General features: G+C 41.8%; 1 protein-coding gene across 1 annotated transcript in view; it reads right to left on the bottom strand.

Annotated features, from left to right (window-relative positions):
• The window catches only part of PAK5 (p21 (RAC1) activated kinase 5), a 116,004-nt gene extending 106,335 nt beyond the window's left edge, over positions 1–9,669 (bottom strand). The window contains exon 1 of the mRNA XM_067565307.1: positions 9,584–9,669. The gene's annotated coding sequence lies outside the window, so the exon portion shown is untranslated. The remainder of the gene's footprint in view (positions 1–9,583) is intronic.
• Between the last annotated feature and the right edge of the window lie 3,025 nt (positions 9,670–12,694).

Here is a 12,694-nt window from a genome sequence, read left to right as displayed (position 1 = left end):
GGTTCTCTCATGGACTTGCACAGTGCCCTTCCCTCAGCTAGCAAGTGGTTAAGACATTTAGACTAACACCCTCGATTGGAACATCTATGCAGTTGCAGTAAAAATGAAGTCAATGGGAACTGGGAGTACTCAGTTCAGTCCACATGTTTTGGTGAGCTGCTGCTCACAAGAGTATTATCAATAATTAAGTTAGTATTGGATATTTTGGTTGATAATGTATCCAAACAATGGTCTTTTACAGGCCAAAAAAAATACATGAAATGCTTAGTAAAAATACAGTCTCAAGAAGTGGGCCGAGTTGATACAGGGCTTTGCTTCAAAGTTTGAGAAAAGACTGCGGGGATCATTCCTAGAATGCATTCTCATTGTTCTACACCATTGGAATCACACCAGGTACCACACTTTGAAGTATTGTATTAAGGAGACACCAGAACGCCAAATTCTCAGCTCCTCTGTAGAATTATATTGATTTAAGCAAGCTGAGGCTCAGCATCTGAATTTGGTTTTGAAGCTAAAGATTATTTATATTACAGCAATGTTCAGCGAGCTCCAACCAAGATGGAGTCTCATGGCACTAATTACTGTTCACTCAGTCTCTGCCACAAAGAGCTTACAGGCTAGGTAGATGGGATGGAAAGGAAGTATTGTTATCCCCAATTTCACAGATGAGGAACCGAAACATAAGATTAAAGAATTTACCAAATATCACATGGGCAGCCAAGCATTGAACCCAGATCTCCTTAATCCCCTCTCAGTGCTTTAACCAGACTAACTCTCCACTGCTTGTACTAGGGATTAATCTGGCTCATTGACATCAGCAGGAGCATGATTAGGCCCTTTGTTTACTAGGCTGTGTGGTCTGGATGAAATTCACTCTCCTCAAAGGGTGGCCAATGACTCAATCCCCATCCCAGAATCGCTGTGCCAGAATATGCAGCAGGTGGGGGAAATCTAGGCAGGGAAGTCCCGCTGATGGGCATGGGGGAAGAGTACTCCACAATAAGTTCAGACAGACCAGGGTACAGAGGCTAACATTGTGTTAGCTAGGGTCACTACCATTACCCTACACAATGCACATGACATCTGTATCGCACACAAGCCATGTAACCTACAATATTGCGAACAGGTTTTAAAAAAGGCCTTCGTAAGCTGGGGCTGTTAGTGACAAAAGTACATCAAATGTCCAGAGTCAAAAAACACAGTAGTCGGATGGGAAAGGAGTTTATTTTATGGAGTCGGTGGTAGGGTTGGTCTCTCTGTCTAGTGGTGGATGCAATAGTTCCCAATGCCCCTGTAGCCTGCCTTTGAGACCCATATTTGAGGGCTCAGCTATGGAAGCCACATCTCTTGGATGCAGGAGACTGGAACTTGGCTTTTTGAGGGCTCTTGAGCCTATAACTTGTGTGGTGGTGGGCAGCAGGGGTGGGAAAACAGTACCGGAAGAGAATATGGGTTAAATACGTAGCCTAACCAGTTTAGGGTATTAGCCAATCACAGTGTTGTGCCTTACTTCATGTTTACTGCAAGGCTAGTGAAGTAACCAGCATTCATGGTGGAGGGAAAAAAAAAAAAGAAGCCCTTTCCAGATGTATCATATCTAGCTGGACAACACTGCAGGATCTGTGCAGGTGCAATTATTTCCATCTTACAAGTGTTTAACATGGAGCAAGAGGAAACTGCATATGTGTTGGGATCATGGCACATGCATCTAGACCTGGACAGTCTGCCCAAAGGAGCTCATGATTTAGGTCCACCAATGGCTATTAGCCAGGATTGGCAGGGATGCAAAGCTGTGCTCTGAAGCATCCCTAGCCTCTCTTTGCCAGAAGCTAGGAAGGGGCAACAGCGGTTGGATCACTTGATGATTACCTGCTCTGTTCATTCCCTCTGAAGCACCTGGCATGGGCCATGATCAGAAGACAGGATACTGGGTTAAATGGACCATTGGTCTGACCTAGTATGGCCGTTATGTTCTAAATCTGGAGCTAACTGATAGGCCTTTTATAGAAGGACAAATTTTAAGCTCACGTAGGACTAGTTTGATGCACAGATCACATCACTGGACAGTAGCAGCCCTATTTGGCTGACGTGTATTCTGTGGCAGCGATAGCCGTACCAAAGCATGGTCTTCAGAAACTCTAAAATCCATGCAGACAACAATTCTTCTGGGTTAACTCAAGATCTGAATTGTCAAACTTGCTCCTGTAGGCTGCCCTCTCAGGCACTAGTTCATGCAGAGACAGTGAAATACACACGTCCTCTGATCTGCAGTGGTTTGTGATTAGTTTGTGTGGACTTTCAGGTCATATTAGGCTGCCAGTGGTTTGGGATTTGGCTAGGTGAGATGCTCTTCCTCCCCTCTCCCCCACCCCCTGTGGGGTACCACTGTAGTTGCAAGAGGGGTGCTCAAACTTTAGCTCTGGACCTAATTCCTTCCTAGTGATCTTCTAGAGCCTGAATTTCAAGTGCATTTGTCAAGGATCAGCTGCTCTAAGTGTTTTATCCAGGCAGCAAACAGAGGTGAGGGGCAGCCAAATGTGAAGATGAACTTAAGCCCTGATCCTGCAAAACAGTTGTACAGGTGCTTAAGCTTCAAGCACACAAAGAGGCTCATTAAAGTAAATTCACGTGCAGAGACCTGTACAAGTTAAACAGATGCATTAGACTTATAGAAGAAGTTAGCGAGGTACTTGTGCTTAAGTAAAGTATGTACATGTTTGCAGGATCAAGGCCTGATTTTCTTAGAGGTAAATAGGAGCTTGAATGGGAGTCCATTTACCTGAACCATTAGTTTCTCTCTGGGGTTCTGTGTATTTTAAATATTTAAAGCAGCTCTACCACTGGCACCTTACCACAAGTGCTAAATAAAATTTATATGCTATGAAAATATTTTCTGTGATAAACTGAGATGTGGATTTCCATGGCACTCATTTTTCTAGAGGCAACGTAGGGCTTTAGAAACATTGTGTGTATTCATGCATCATTTATAATTCAGAGAATGCAGCCCTCTGTAACAGCCCCTCCAAGTGCAAATACAAATTCACCAGGATTACCTGAAATATGAACTGGCAGTTCACTATGTTCGCATGAGGTAAATTGAAGTGTTACAGATTGTCATTTGGTTTAATGTACAGGGAAGAAAAATGAAATATGGGCAAGTCCTTCTAACATAAGCCTCCTCACAGCCACTTGAAAATACTACATTTGCTTCTCATTATTAATCTGCACCCTCTCATCTGTGTATAAAAATGCATGCATATTGCTCCATTCCTTCTACTTTCCATCACTACCTGAATGAGATCAGGTAGCAGGTCTTTGCTGTGATAGCGGAATACACTTCATCTTTTATGTACTCTGACAATAGTATGGCTGTAAAAAAGTAATTGCTAATATTTAAAATTCAAATGATCAGTTCATGTACTTGAAGAGTAACCACATATGGTAATTTTATATTAAAACTGGGCAAAAAAAATGCAAAACATTTTCCATAAATATTTGCTCCCATAAAAGTGATCTGTTTATGTTTTCACATTTGCTTTCTCTGAATATTTTTGCAAGTGAATTTATATCAAGAAAGTTTGATGAAGCAGTGAATATTAAGGAATATTAGACTATGTGGAAAATGAATTCTGAATTCACTGGAAATCTAATTCAAAAAGAATTTGGTTCACCCAGAATCACAAGTCCCACAATTTGTGGGCTCCTTACTAAATCATGACTGTAGGAAGCTGATCAAGCTACTTCCAGCAGCACTACGCTAGGAACCCTACTGTCACCCCTTTTTCCAGATCATTCATAAATATTTAACAGGCCTGGTAAAGAACCTTCATCCAGGAAAGTTAACAGAGTGCCAGGAAGACGATAATTGATCATTCATTCCTATGCTTCATCTTTTGTCTCAGCGAGTTTCTGATCCAGGATAGTACTTTACCTCTCACTATGTGACTTACTTCCTTAGTAGCCTCTTCTGAAGGAAAGTCAACATCTTTCTGAACGTTCAAGACCAAAGTCTTCAAAAGCGGCCTCTTATTTTGGGCACTTTCTGTAAGAAAACTGGGATTTCATCTTTAGTGGTTCTGGGCACCTACAACTTATTTCAGTGGATGTTGTGGGTTGTCAGCACCTCAAAAATGCAGCCTAAAAAGTGTCTCAGGCTAGGAATCCAAAGTGAAGGCAACCAGAATCAGAGGTCATTCTTAAAAATGTGGGCTCAATTAAACATTATGCAGGTTCTGATGAGATAGGAGAAGTTAGAGAAATCTACAAGTACTTCATATTGCCTATAAATCCAATGCATCATACGGCCAATAAAAGTGAAGTAATTTCCACTCAGCAGCCTTCATGCCTTGATCAGAGTATAAGAATAGTAACATTGTTGGGGCACATAGAAACCATTTGTGTTGACAGCTGATCACAGATGACAAGCCTCAGAATTGCTGCTGTAAATTTACAGGCAAATGCATGGATATGGAAGCTGCATAGCAGTGCTGAACACAATTTCTACAGGTTTTGGCTCCATATACTGGCCAGAGCTGGTTGAAAAATCCAATTCCCCCCCCTCCAGAAATAGGCTTTTGAGTTGAGGTTATTAAAACATTTTAAATGAAACAAGCTTTCCTCTAATTACTCTTCCCCCGGGGATTTCATTGAAACTGAACTGTTTGCAAAACATTTCAGTTTCAACTGAGATGCATTTTTTAATTGAAAAAGCTTGGTAAAAATTAGCTAAGTTGAGCTTTTTGAACAGATCCATTGTGCTTTGCACATGGCTACAGGATGCATGATTATTTTCCATCTATCATGGGAGTGTAGCTCAGATAAGCCACAAGACAATTGTCCACTCAGTTTCCTTGGAAGCACCAGCAAAACGGCAGTACATGCGGATGTACATGAGAAGAGTTCATAGACAGACTTTCCTCTGTCTAAGGTAGTGGTTCCCAACCTTTTTGGTTCGAGGGCCACAACTATTTTACAACCCTGAAGAGCCACCAATCTATCAACTTATAAAAAATATGTATTGACATATACACTGTTGAGGACGACAAACCACTACATATTTAAAGTAAAGTAAACAAATTTGATGCTACTGTGCTCATTTTTACATTCATTATTTTACACCTACAAATTACTCACAGTATGTCACACTCAGACAAAGCACTAGTGTTGATGAGTGACTGTCACTACACACTGAAGGACATGGCCTGGCAGCTAATTCATGGTGGGTGGCCTGCTAAGCGCAGGCCGAACTGTAAGGCATTGCAGCCAGACAGAAGGAGTTCAGCAAGGATGCTGCCTCCTTGCTGATCTGCCGTCCCCCTGGCTGCAGCAGGGAAACTGCACATGTCCTGGAGTGCACAGGGCTACAACTGTGTCCCTAGGCAGTGGCTTCCTTCTGCAGCCAGGGGGATGGGAAATCAGTGTTCCTCTCCCTCTGGCTCCAGCAGGAACCCCGGTGCCTAAGGGCCCAGGAGGAGCACTTTGCCCTGCTCCCTGCAACAGCCGGGGGAGCGGAACGCTGATCTGCCATCCCCTTGGCTGTAGCAAAAAGCCTGCACTGGCCTTGTAGCCCTGCAGCAACATGCTCCACCTGAGTCCTTAGGTAGCAGATCCCGTCTACAGCCAGCAGGAGGGGAGTGGTGGGTCACTTTTAAAGATGCCACGCGCCACTTTTGGCCCCCAGGCCATAGGTTGGACATCACTGATCTAAGGCATTAGAGGAGTCACAGCACACCTTAAAATTCATGATTCAATACTCACTTGAGCAAAACCACCACTGTACTATTGTGTAAATGATCCAGAGATAAAACTGGAGATAGAACCCCAGATACAAGCAAGTCTTTCATCTTTGTTTAAAGAAAGCAATATTAAAAGGAACAGTTCTACTCCAGCCCTGTGATAAGCTACTAGTTAATATAGGACAGCTGTGTAAAATTCATGGCCAACTAGATCATGGTTGCCACTATGGTGCAAGCAATGACTACTCAATTGCATGACAGCAGCCAGGAGAGTTCAGCTCTTTCTGCTTCAAAAGCAAAGGCCCCACCACTTGAGCTAAAGGAAAATCCAATACGGCACTGACCACACGCAGCTGGACAGTTGTAATTCAACTCAGAGGGCAGCAGTGCCCATACACGAGCTAGTTCTTTACTTAAGGAAGAGAACACAGTAGTTCTGAACAGGAATATTTTACTACTGCTACTGAAAATACTCATACTGTAGCTTGTACATTTGCATAGTTTTATAGGAATGATAAAGTCAGTGTTTTGCCATATAACAATACACTTACAGCTATGGCATTACAGGGCCTACAGTGATTGACAGAGTGCCAACTATAAAAGAACATCTGAGTCAACTAAGAAAAGTCAGCTAAACTACAGGGCTTATTATATTCCTTTGTGAAAATCCAATCAGCCTGATTTCCTAACATCAGGCCATTCTAATGTGTATGTTCCTCTTTCATATGCAGCTTCAGAACAGGGAGGAGGAAGGCTACAGGAAGCAGTATTCCAGTCTCAGTTCAATGTTTGGATAAATCATTTAACACCAAAAAGATTAAACAAAATTCTCCATCTAGCATTTTACACCAGACTTCTTATTTTAATTCACATTAGGCGCTCAGCTGCTTGTTTTGGTTTTAGCTTTGGTCCTTTACAGCAGAAGTGAACTCTGTTTGAAGTACCACCAGGTTAACTCATTCAAAGATAATTCAGGTTTTCTAATAAATGAAACGACCTCCTCTCTCCCCCTGGAAAAAGAGATTGCAGTTTTCAAATACTGCTTTAAAAGGCTTGTGCTGTTTAATTTGCAATTTAGACCTTACTTAAGACACATCCAGCAAACCAGATACAATTTTCCCTAGAAATATTCCTCTCCTTTGAACTTATATTAGTTAAACAACATTCACCCCATGCTTCATTTAAAATTGGTAGTACCATATTTTCAGGCACTTACCAGGCACGCTTAGGAGTTAAAAAACAAAAACAAAAACAAAAAACCCTAGTTTCAGGACAGTCAGTATAAGCAAGTTTCACAGTGTTTTAAATAATGAGGACCACCTTTTTGGCCTTACGAAGTCAAGAGATTAATGTTTTCTGAGCACAACGCAACTCTAGAAGATTAGTCAGACAAAATCCTTTTTATTTCTCTCTGCCGGGTGTGCTCAGGCAGGATCTGGTAACACCCAATGAACATTCATACAAAACTGCAAACTTCAGCAACTATGAGTGGACAAAATAAGCAACTGTCTTTTCCACTTAGCACTCAGCAGTGAGCAGCAATAGATGGCTGAATTGTAATTATGGTCAGCAGGCTTACAGCAGCAGCAGGATTTGTAGGTAGTGTTATTGTAGCAATGTGGTCCCAGGATATTAGAAAGAAGGGCGAGGTAATCTCTTTTATTGTACCAGTTCCTGTTAGAGGTTACACAGAATTCTTCTTCAGGTTGCACCCTTAGAGCTGGAGACCTTGTCTCTCTCACCAACAGAAGTTGGTCCACTAAAAAGTTATTACCTTGCCCACTTTGTCTCTCTAGAGAGATAGAACTTGATACCATTTACAGTACCATGATTCATAGGGGCCAGCAAGAATAGTTAGGACTTATTAACTTAACATTCCCCCTCCCAGTTTCCTATGAAATTTATAAAAATTGCACAGCCTCAGCATGAGGCATTAACCCTCCATTTATAGCATCATGATTCTATCAGAACAGAGGAGTAAGTCTCTGAGGACAGAAAGGGGGGGAGAGGAGGGAGCAGGTCTTTTTCCCTGCAGAGAGCAGATATGTTATTCCTAGTTTTGTCTGGCTGCCTGACAGTGCAACTGCTGCAAATGCTAACAATATTCAGAGAGATCACTTTGCTGGGAACACTTGACACTGTTTACAGAGTCTATTCCAACACTAATATGGCAAAACACTGCAGAGCTGCTCAAGAGACATAGCAGGCTGTGTATTTAGTCCAACATGTATCTAACAGAAGGAGAAAGAAGATGAATGCTTGATTTCAAAAGCAGTCTATAAAAAGTAACTCTGCAGCACTCCTCCTGATCATCAGGCATGACAAATTACATAGCTGGGTGGCAATCAGCAGAGACAAGCAGAAAACAGATTTACTTCAAATTAATCTTTTGCCTCACCAAAGCTGTATCTGACTTAATTCTAGAGCTTTTAAAAAAAAAAATCCTATCCACAAGTCTGATCCCACAAACCTTACACAAATCTCAAGCTGATTTCAACTGAGAGTTATGATAACTGTTATGGGTTATTAGCAATTTTGGGTGTCTCATGCTTGCCCGTGTTCAACTGTTAATACCTGTGACTTCATTTCTAGATACCCTGAACACCTACAATCTCCAGGCTAAACAAGTAGGAAGTGTAGGTGCTAAGCATTGCTAAAGTCAGGCCTGTATCTTACATTTGGTGCCCTAGAAGTGTGGTAGCCAAAATGAGAGACCACTTTTGAAAACTTTGGGCTAAGGTCTCCCTTTTGCTCATGCTGAAGTTAATGGGAGTTTTGCTATTGATCAGGAAGATCCAGATCAATGCCTAATATTTACATGAGTGAAACACCAATTATTTTTCGAAAGGATTGGCAGATCTATTAGTTATAACCTACACTGAGTAGATTGTTTATCTTCTATTTTAAAAGTTAGAATTAATGTTATATAATACATTTCAACACCCTTGGGGATAAAAGGTGTCAAAATCTAGCTTGGAGACACTACATTTTAGAGAGAAAGATTTAAGAAAAAGGAGGAAGCTAGTCAAAAAGGGACTAAAGTCAATAATAAAGACATTAAAGTTGTTACAGTTGGCATGGATGCTATTTAAGGAAACAGGCTCAGACAGCAGCCATACCACTGAATAAGAAGGGGAAATGGAAGGCAATAAGAAAACCAACATGGCTCAAGGACAATGTTCAAGAGGTTTTTCAAGCCAGATGATTCATCAGAAATTTAGAAGGTTTTCTTTTTAATTGGCCTCACTAAAATTACAGCATAAATTTCAGCAAGTTATATTAATAACTAATAGCTTATCACAGGACTGCCACAAACTTTGAGGAGCAAATAGCTAAAGGTATGAAAACAAAATGACGAGAAATTAAGTCTAAATAGCAGCCGATGAGAGAATAGATAGATCTGAAGGACAGCCAGAGATAAACAGAACAATTAAGGAAGAGGACACCACTGAAAAATCTGATGTCTTTAGATCAGTCTTCATTATAAACAGTTAGCAATATCACTACCCCAGATCTACTCTTTTCTGGTAATAGAAATGAGGTACCATGTGTGATTGAGATATCAGAAGAAGTGTTTTAAAGAATAAAAAAGTGATAAATAATAAAGCAACAAGTCACCAGGACGAGATAACCTAAGACAGGAGTTCTGAAGAATGTAGTAGCTAAACCACTAACAAAAACACCAAAGGGAGTCAAGGAGAATACGAGGGGTAGGTGAAAGCAACTATGCTATGACAGCATCTCTTCCAGGCTAACAAGCCTATTACCTCACCCAATTGCCTGTAAGTAAGTTTATTTAAGTAGGACAGCATCAAAAACAACCAAACACTCACAGTCCCTCAGCTCACCTTTTGTCCTAGGGTTTCACAACTTCCCTTCTCAGGGATCTCTGATAATACTGTTTATTGCACTAGCCCAGTCACAATAAGGTCTGTTATTCTTCTAACACAGCAGCTCTAGGACAACCTTCATGAATATCTAGCTCCTTACTCCACACTCCCTTCTCCCCCCACAGATTTTATCTCCCCTCCTCTGTGAGCCCTCTTCTTTAGGCACAACCTACTCAATCATGCCTCTGACTGGCCTTTACAGCCCCAGGTGCAGCCCCAGCCCCCTTAATTGGCCCAACTAGGAGCACCTGTCTGGCATCTGTTTTAATCACAGGGGCCAGCCACTTTCTAGCAGTAACATAATGGAAATCTAACAAAAAGTGTAGCTGGTGCAGAATTAGATTGCCATGGAACTGTTGCTAGTTAGCATACAGAGACAATGAGTAAGCTACAGAAAGAATTGGTGACCTTTCAGGTGGCTTTCTTAACTCTACTGCAGAGGTATTATAGAAGGGAAGTAGGCAGCTAGGTAACAGAGCCCACCCTCCTGTCAATATGCTAAGGGGCTAAAGAAACTTCAGTAATAACAGAAAAAATACTAAGAAGGTTCAGGAAATTGGTACACTAGAAATTTGTTCTGATTTTAAATATTGTATGCAGTTTCTTTTAGGATATTTTAATTCTTCTCCTGCAGGACAGCTGATGAAGGTAATAATGATTCTAAGCTCATTGAAATCAATGGAAAGACTTCCATGACTTCAGTGGTCTTGAGACTAAGCCCTAATGCCTGAGGTTGAAATAATGGACATTCATTAATTAATGCTCAGCTGCACTGTATTCTGTATTTGACAATTAGAATGATAAGCCAATGCCCTATGTTACTGTTGCAAAATCCCCCAGAGGAAAATTTAAACATTGCATCCCTGCACAATCCAGTTAAATTGTTCAAGTTCATGAGCGCTACAGCAAGCAGGTGAGTTCAATCACCGGTGCTAGATCTTTGTTTTTCTGCACATAGCCATTAAGATGATGTTGGGATGAAGAGTCTCATTAATCATCAGCTTATTTTAATGGTTAGTGTAAACAAAGCAGAAAAGCAGCCACCTGAGTTCTCCATAGTGAGAATGTTTTTGATTTCCTTAACAAGGAACTGGTGGCTGAAGTAGTCAAAGGAAAGTGGTGTGGTGATTGTGATAGCATCTCACCATGCAGGTAGTCCTTACTGTGGATGATCCAGTGTGGCCTGGCACAGCATGGTAGAAGGAATGGAGGTTTCTGTATCGCACCAACTATGCTCAGCACAGCGCAGACACACTCCTAACCTGCCCCCTCTGCTCCCCGAGATTGTGCCTTTATCATTGTTATTTCTGGTAGCTAGGCAGCTCTGTGCCTGGATGCTCTTTACAGAACTAATTGTACACAAAGAATAGCCACAAATGAGTGAAGCTCTCCCAGCATAGGTCTCAGGGTCCTACTCCCCAGAAGTTAGGAGACACTACCTAACTTTCATGAAAATACCTGCCCCAAAAGAAGAGTCTAGCACTGTTGCAGTATCCCACTCACCACTGCTAGACTGCTCCCATCTCTAGTTAGTGAGCCCTTTCAGAGGATGTGTCAACACTGCAGCTGGGACGCGTAATTTCCAGATGAGGGGGACATACAGATGCTGGCTCTGCTCAAGTTCGCTTGCTAAGAATGGCAGCGTGGCTGCTGTGGTGTGGGCAGCGACTTGGCTAGCTGCCCAAGTACAAACCAACCCGCTCCGTGGGTACATACTTGGGTGGCTAGCCCGAGCTGCCTCCCATGCCACTATGGGCACACTGCTATTTTTAGGCTGTAGGTAGCATGTGTACATCCACCCAAGCTGGGAATTACACCTCTGAGCTGCTGTGTAGACATGCTCCTAACAGAGGGCTGTGAACTCACTGACTCCGTAAAGTCCCAGCAGCAGACTCTCATATTCTGCCCACCATTGCAGCAGGCAGGCTGGATAGCTATGAACTGTGCTTGGAGTAAATGATGACTTGCCCATGAGAGGGGTCTGTTTACTCTGCCTTCGACGTCCACTCCCAAGCTGAAGACTGAAGTCCAGAGTGGGTCTGGCTGTCTGGACTCTCCTTCATGTGTAAAAGGAGAGAGGGACGTGGAATGAACCTCCTTGCATCTCATCTTTGCCTCCAAACTCAAGCAAACAGTGGCCATTGTTGGCCAACCATGTTACTGTTGCTCAGCTACATGCCTGGGCCAGCCAATGGTAAGCAGGGTAGAGAGTAGCCCTGCCAAATGTTCAGGCGCGTATCTTTGCATTTAAACAATTTTCATCATTTTTGTCTGATACAGGATTTGGCTCATCATGTCTCATGGTAACATGCTGGAATTCTTTATCCCCATCTAATATATGGTACAAATATTTATATGCATGTAGTTTTTCCGTGTATTAAAGTGAACAAATTAAAACAGTCTCATTAGGTCAGCCACAAACTGTTGAGATCAAACGGCAATTTAAGTAAGGAAAATACAGCAATGAATGTAAATTGCTATAGAGAAGAATATTAAATATTAAAGATGTCCAAAAAGATGAAAGACAATTTCATGAATCCGTTTTTAGCTTCTGATAATCCCATCATTATTAAAACATTGCACTCTCGCATCGTATTTAGTTAAACCAACACCACCAGTTTATTTAGGTCTGAAATTTGACACGCCTTAATGTTATAAAATTTGAAATAATTACCGTCAATTAATATTTACCATTTTGGTGATTAGAAAATAAGCCTGATTTCATTTACACTAAAGATCCAAATATGCAGTCATTATTTTTGTTTATTTTTGTACTACCCCAATCATGAATCAGGGTCCAGTGTACAAACCCGGAACAAAAAACAGTCCCTGCCTTGAGCAGTTTACAGTCTAAGCATAAGGCAAGACACAGCAGATGGAAATTTTCTTAGGTGTCTGGCTGGTGAGTCTTGCCCACATGCTCAGAGTTTAGCTGATCACCATATTTGGGGTTGGGAAAGAATTTTCCCCCAGGACAGATTGGCAAAGGCCATGGGGGGTTTTCACCTTCCTCTGTAGCATGGGGCACGGGTCACTTGCTGGTGGATTCTCTGCACCTTGAAGTCTTTA

Source organism: Emydura macquarii, unplaced genomic scaffold (assembly GCF_026122565.2).
Source record: "Emydura macquarii macquarii isolate MOO-44397 ecotype Brisbane River unplaced genomic scaffold, CSIRO-AGI_Emac_v2 contig_2676, whole genome shotgun sequence".
NCBI classification, from domain to species: Eukaryota; Metazoa; Chordata; order Testudines; family Chelidae; genus Emydura; species Emydura macquarii.
Note: the sequence above shows the minus strand (reverse complement) of the source record. Positions and strands in the feature narration are given on the sequence as shown.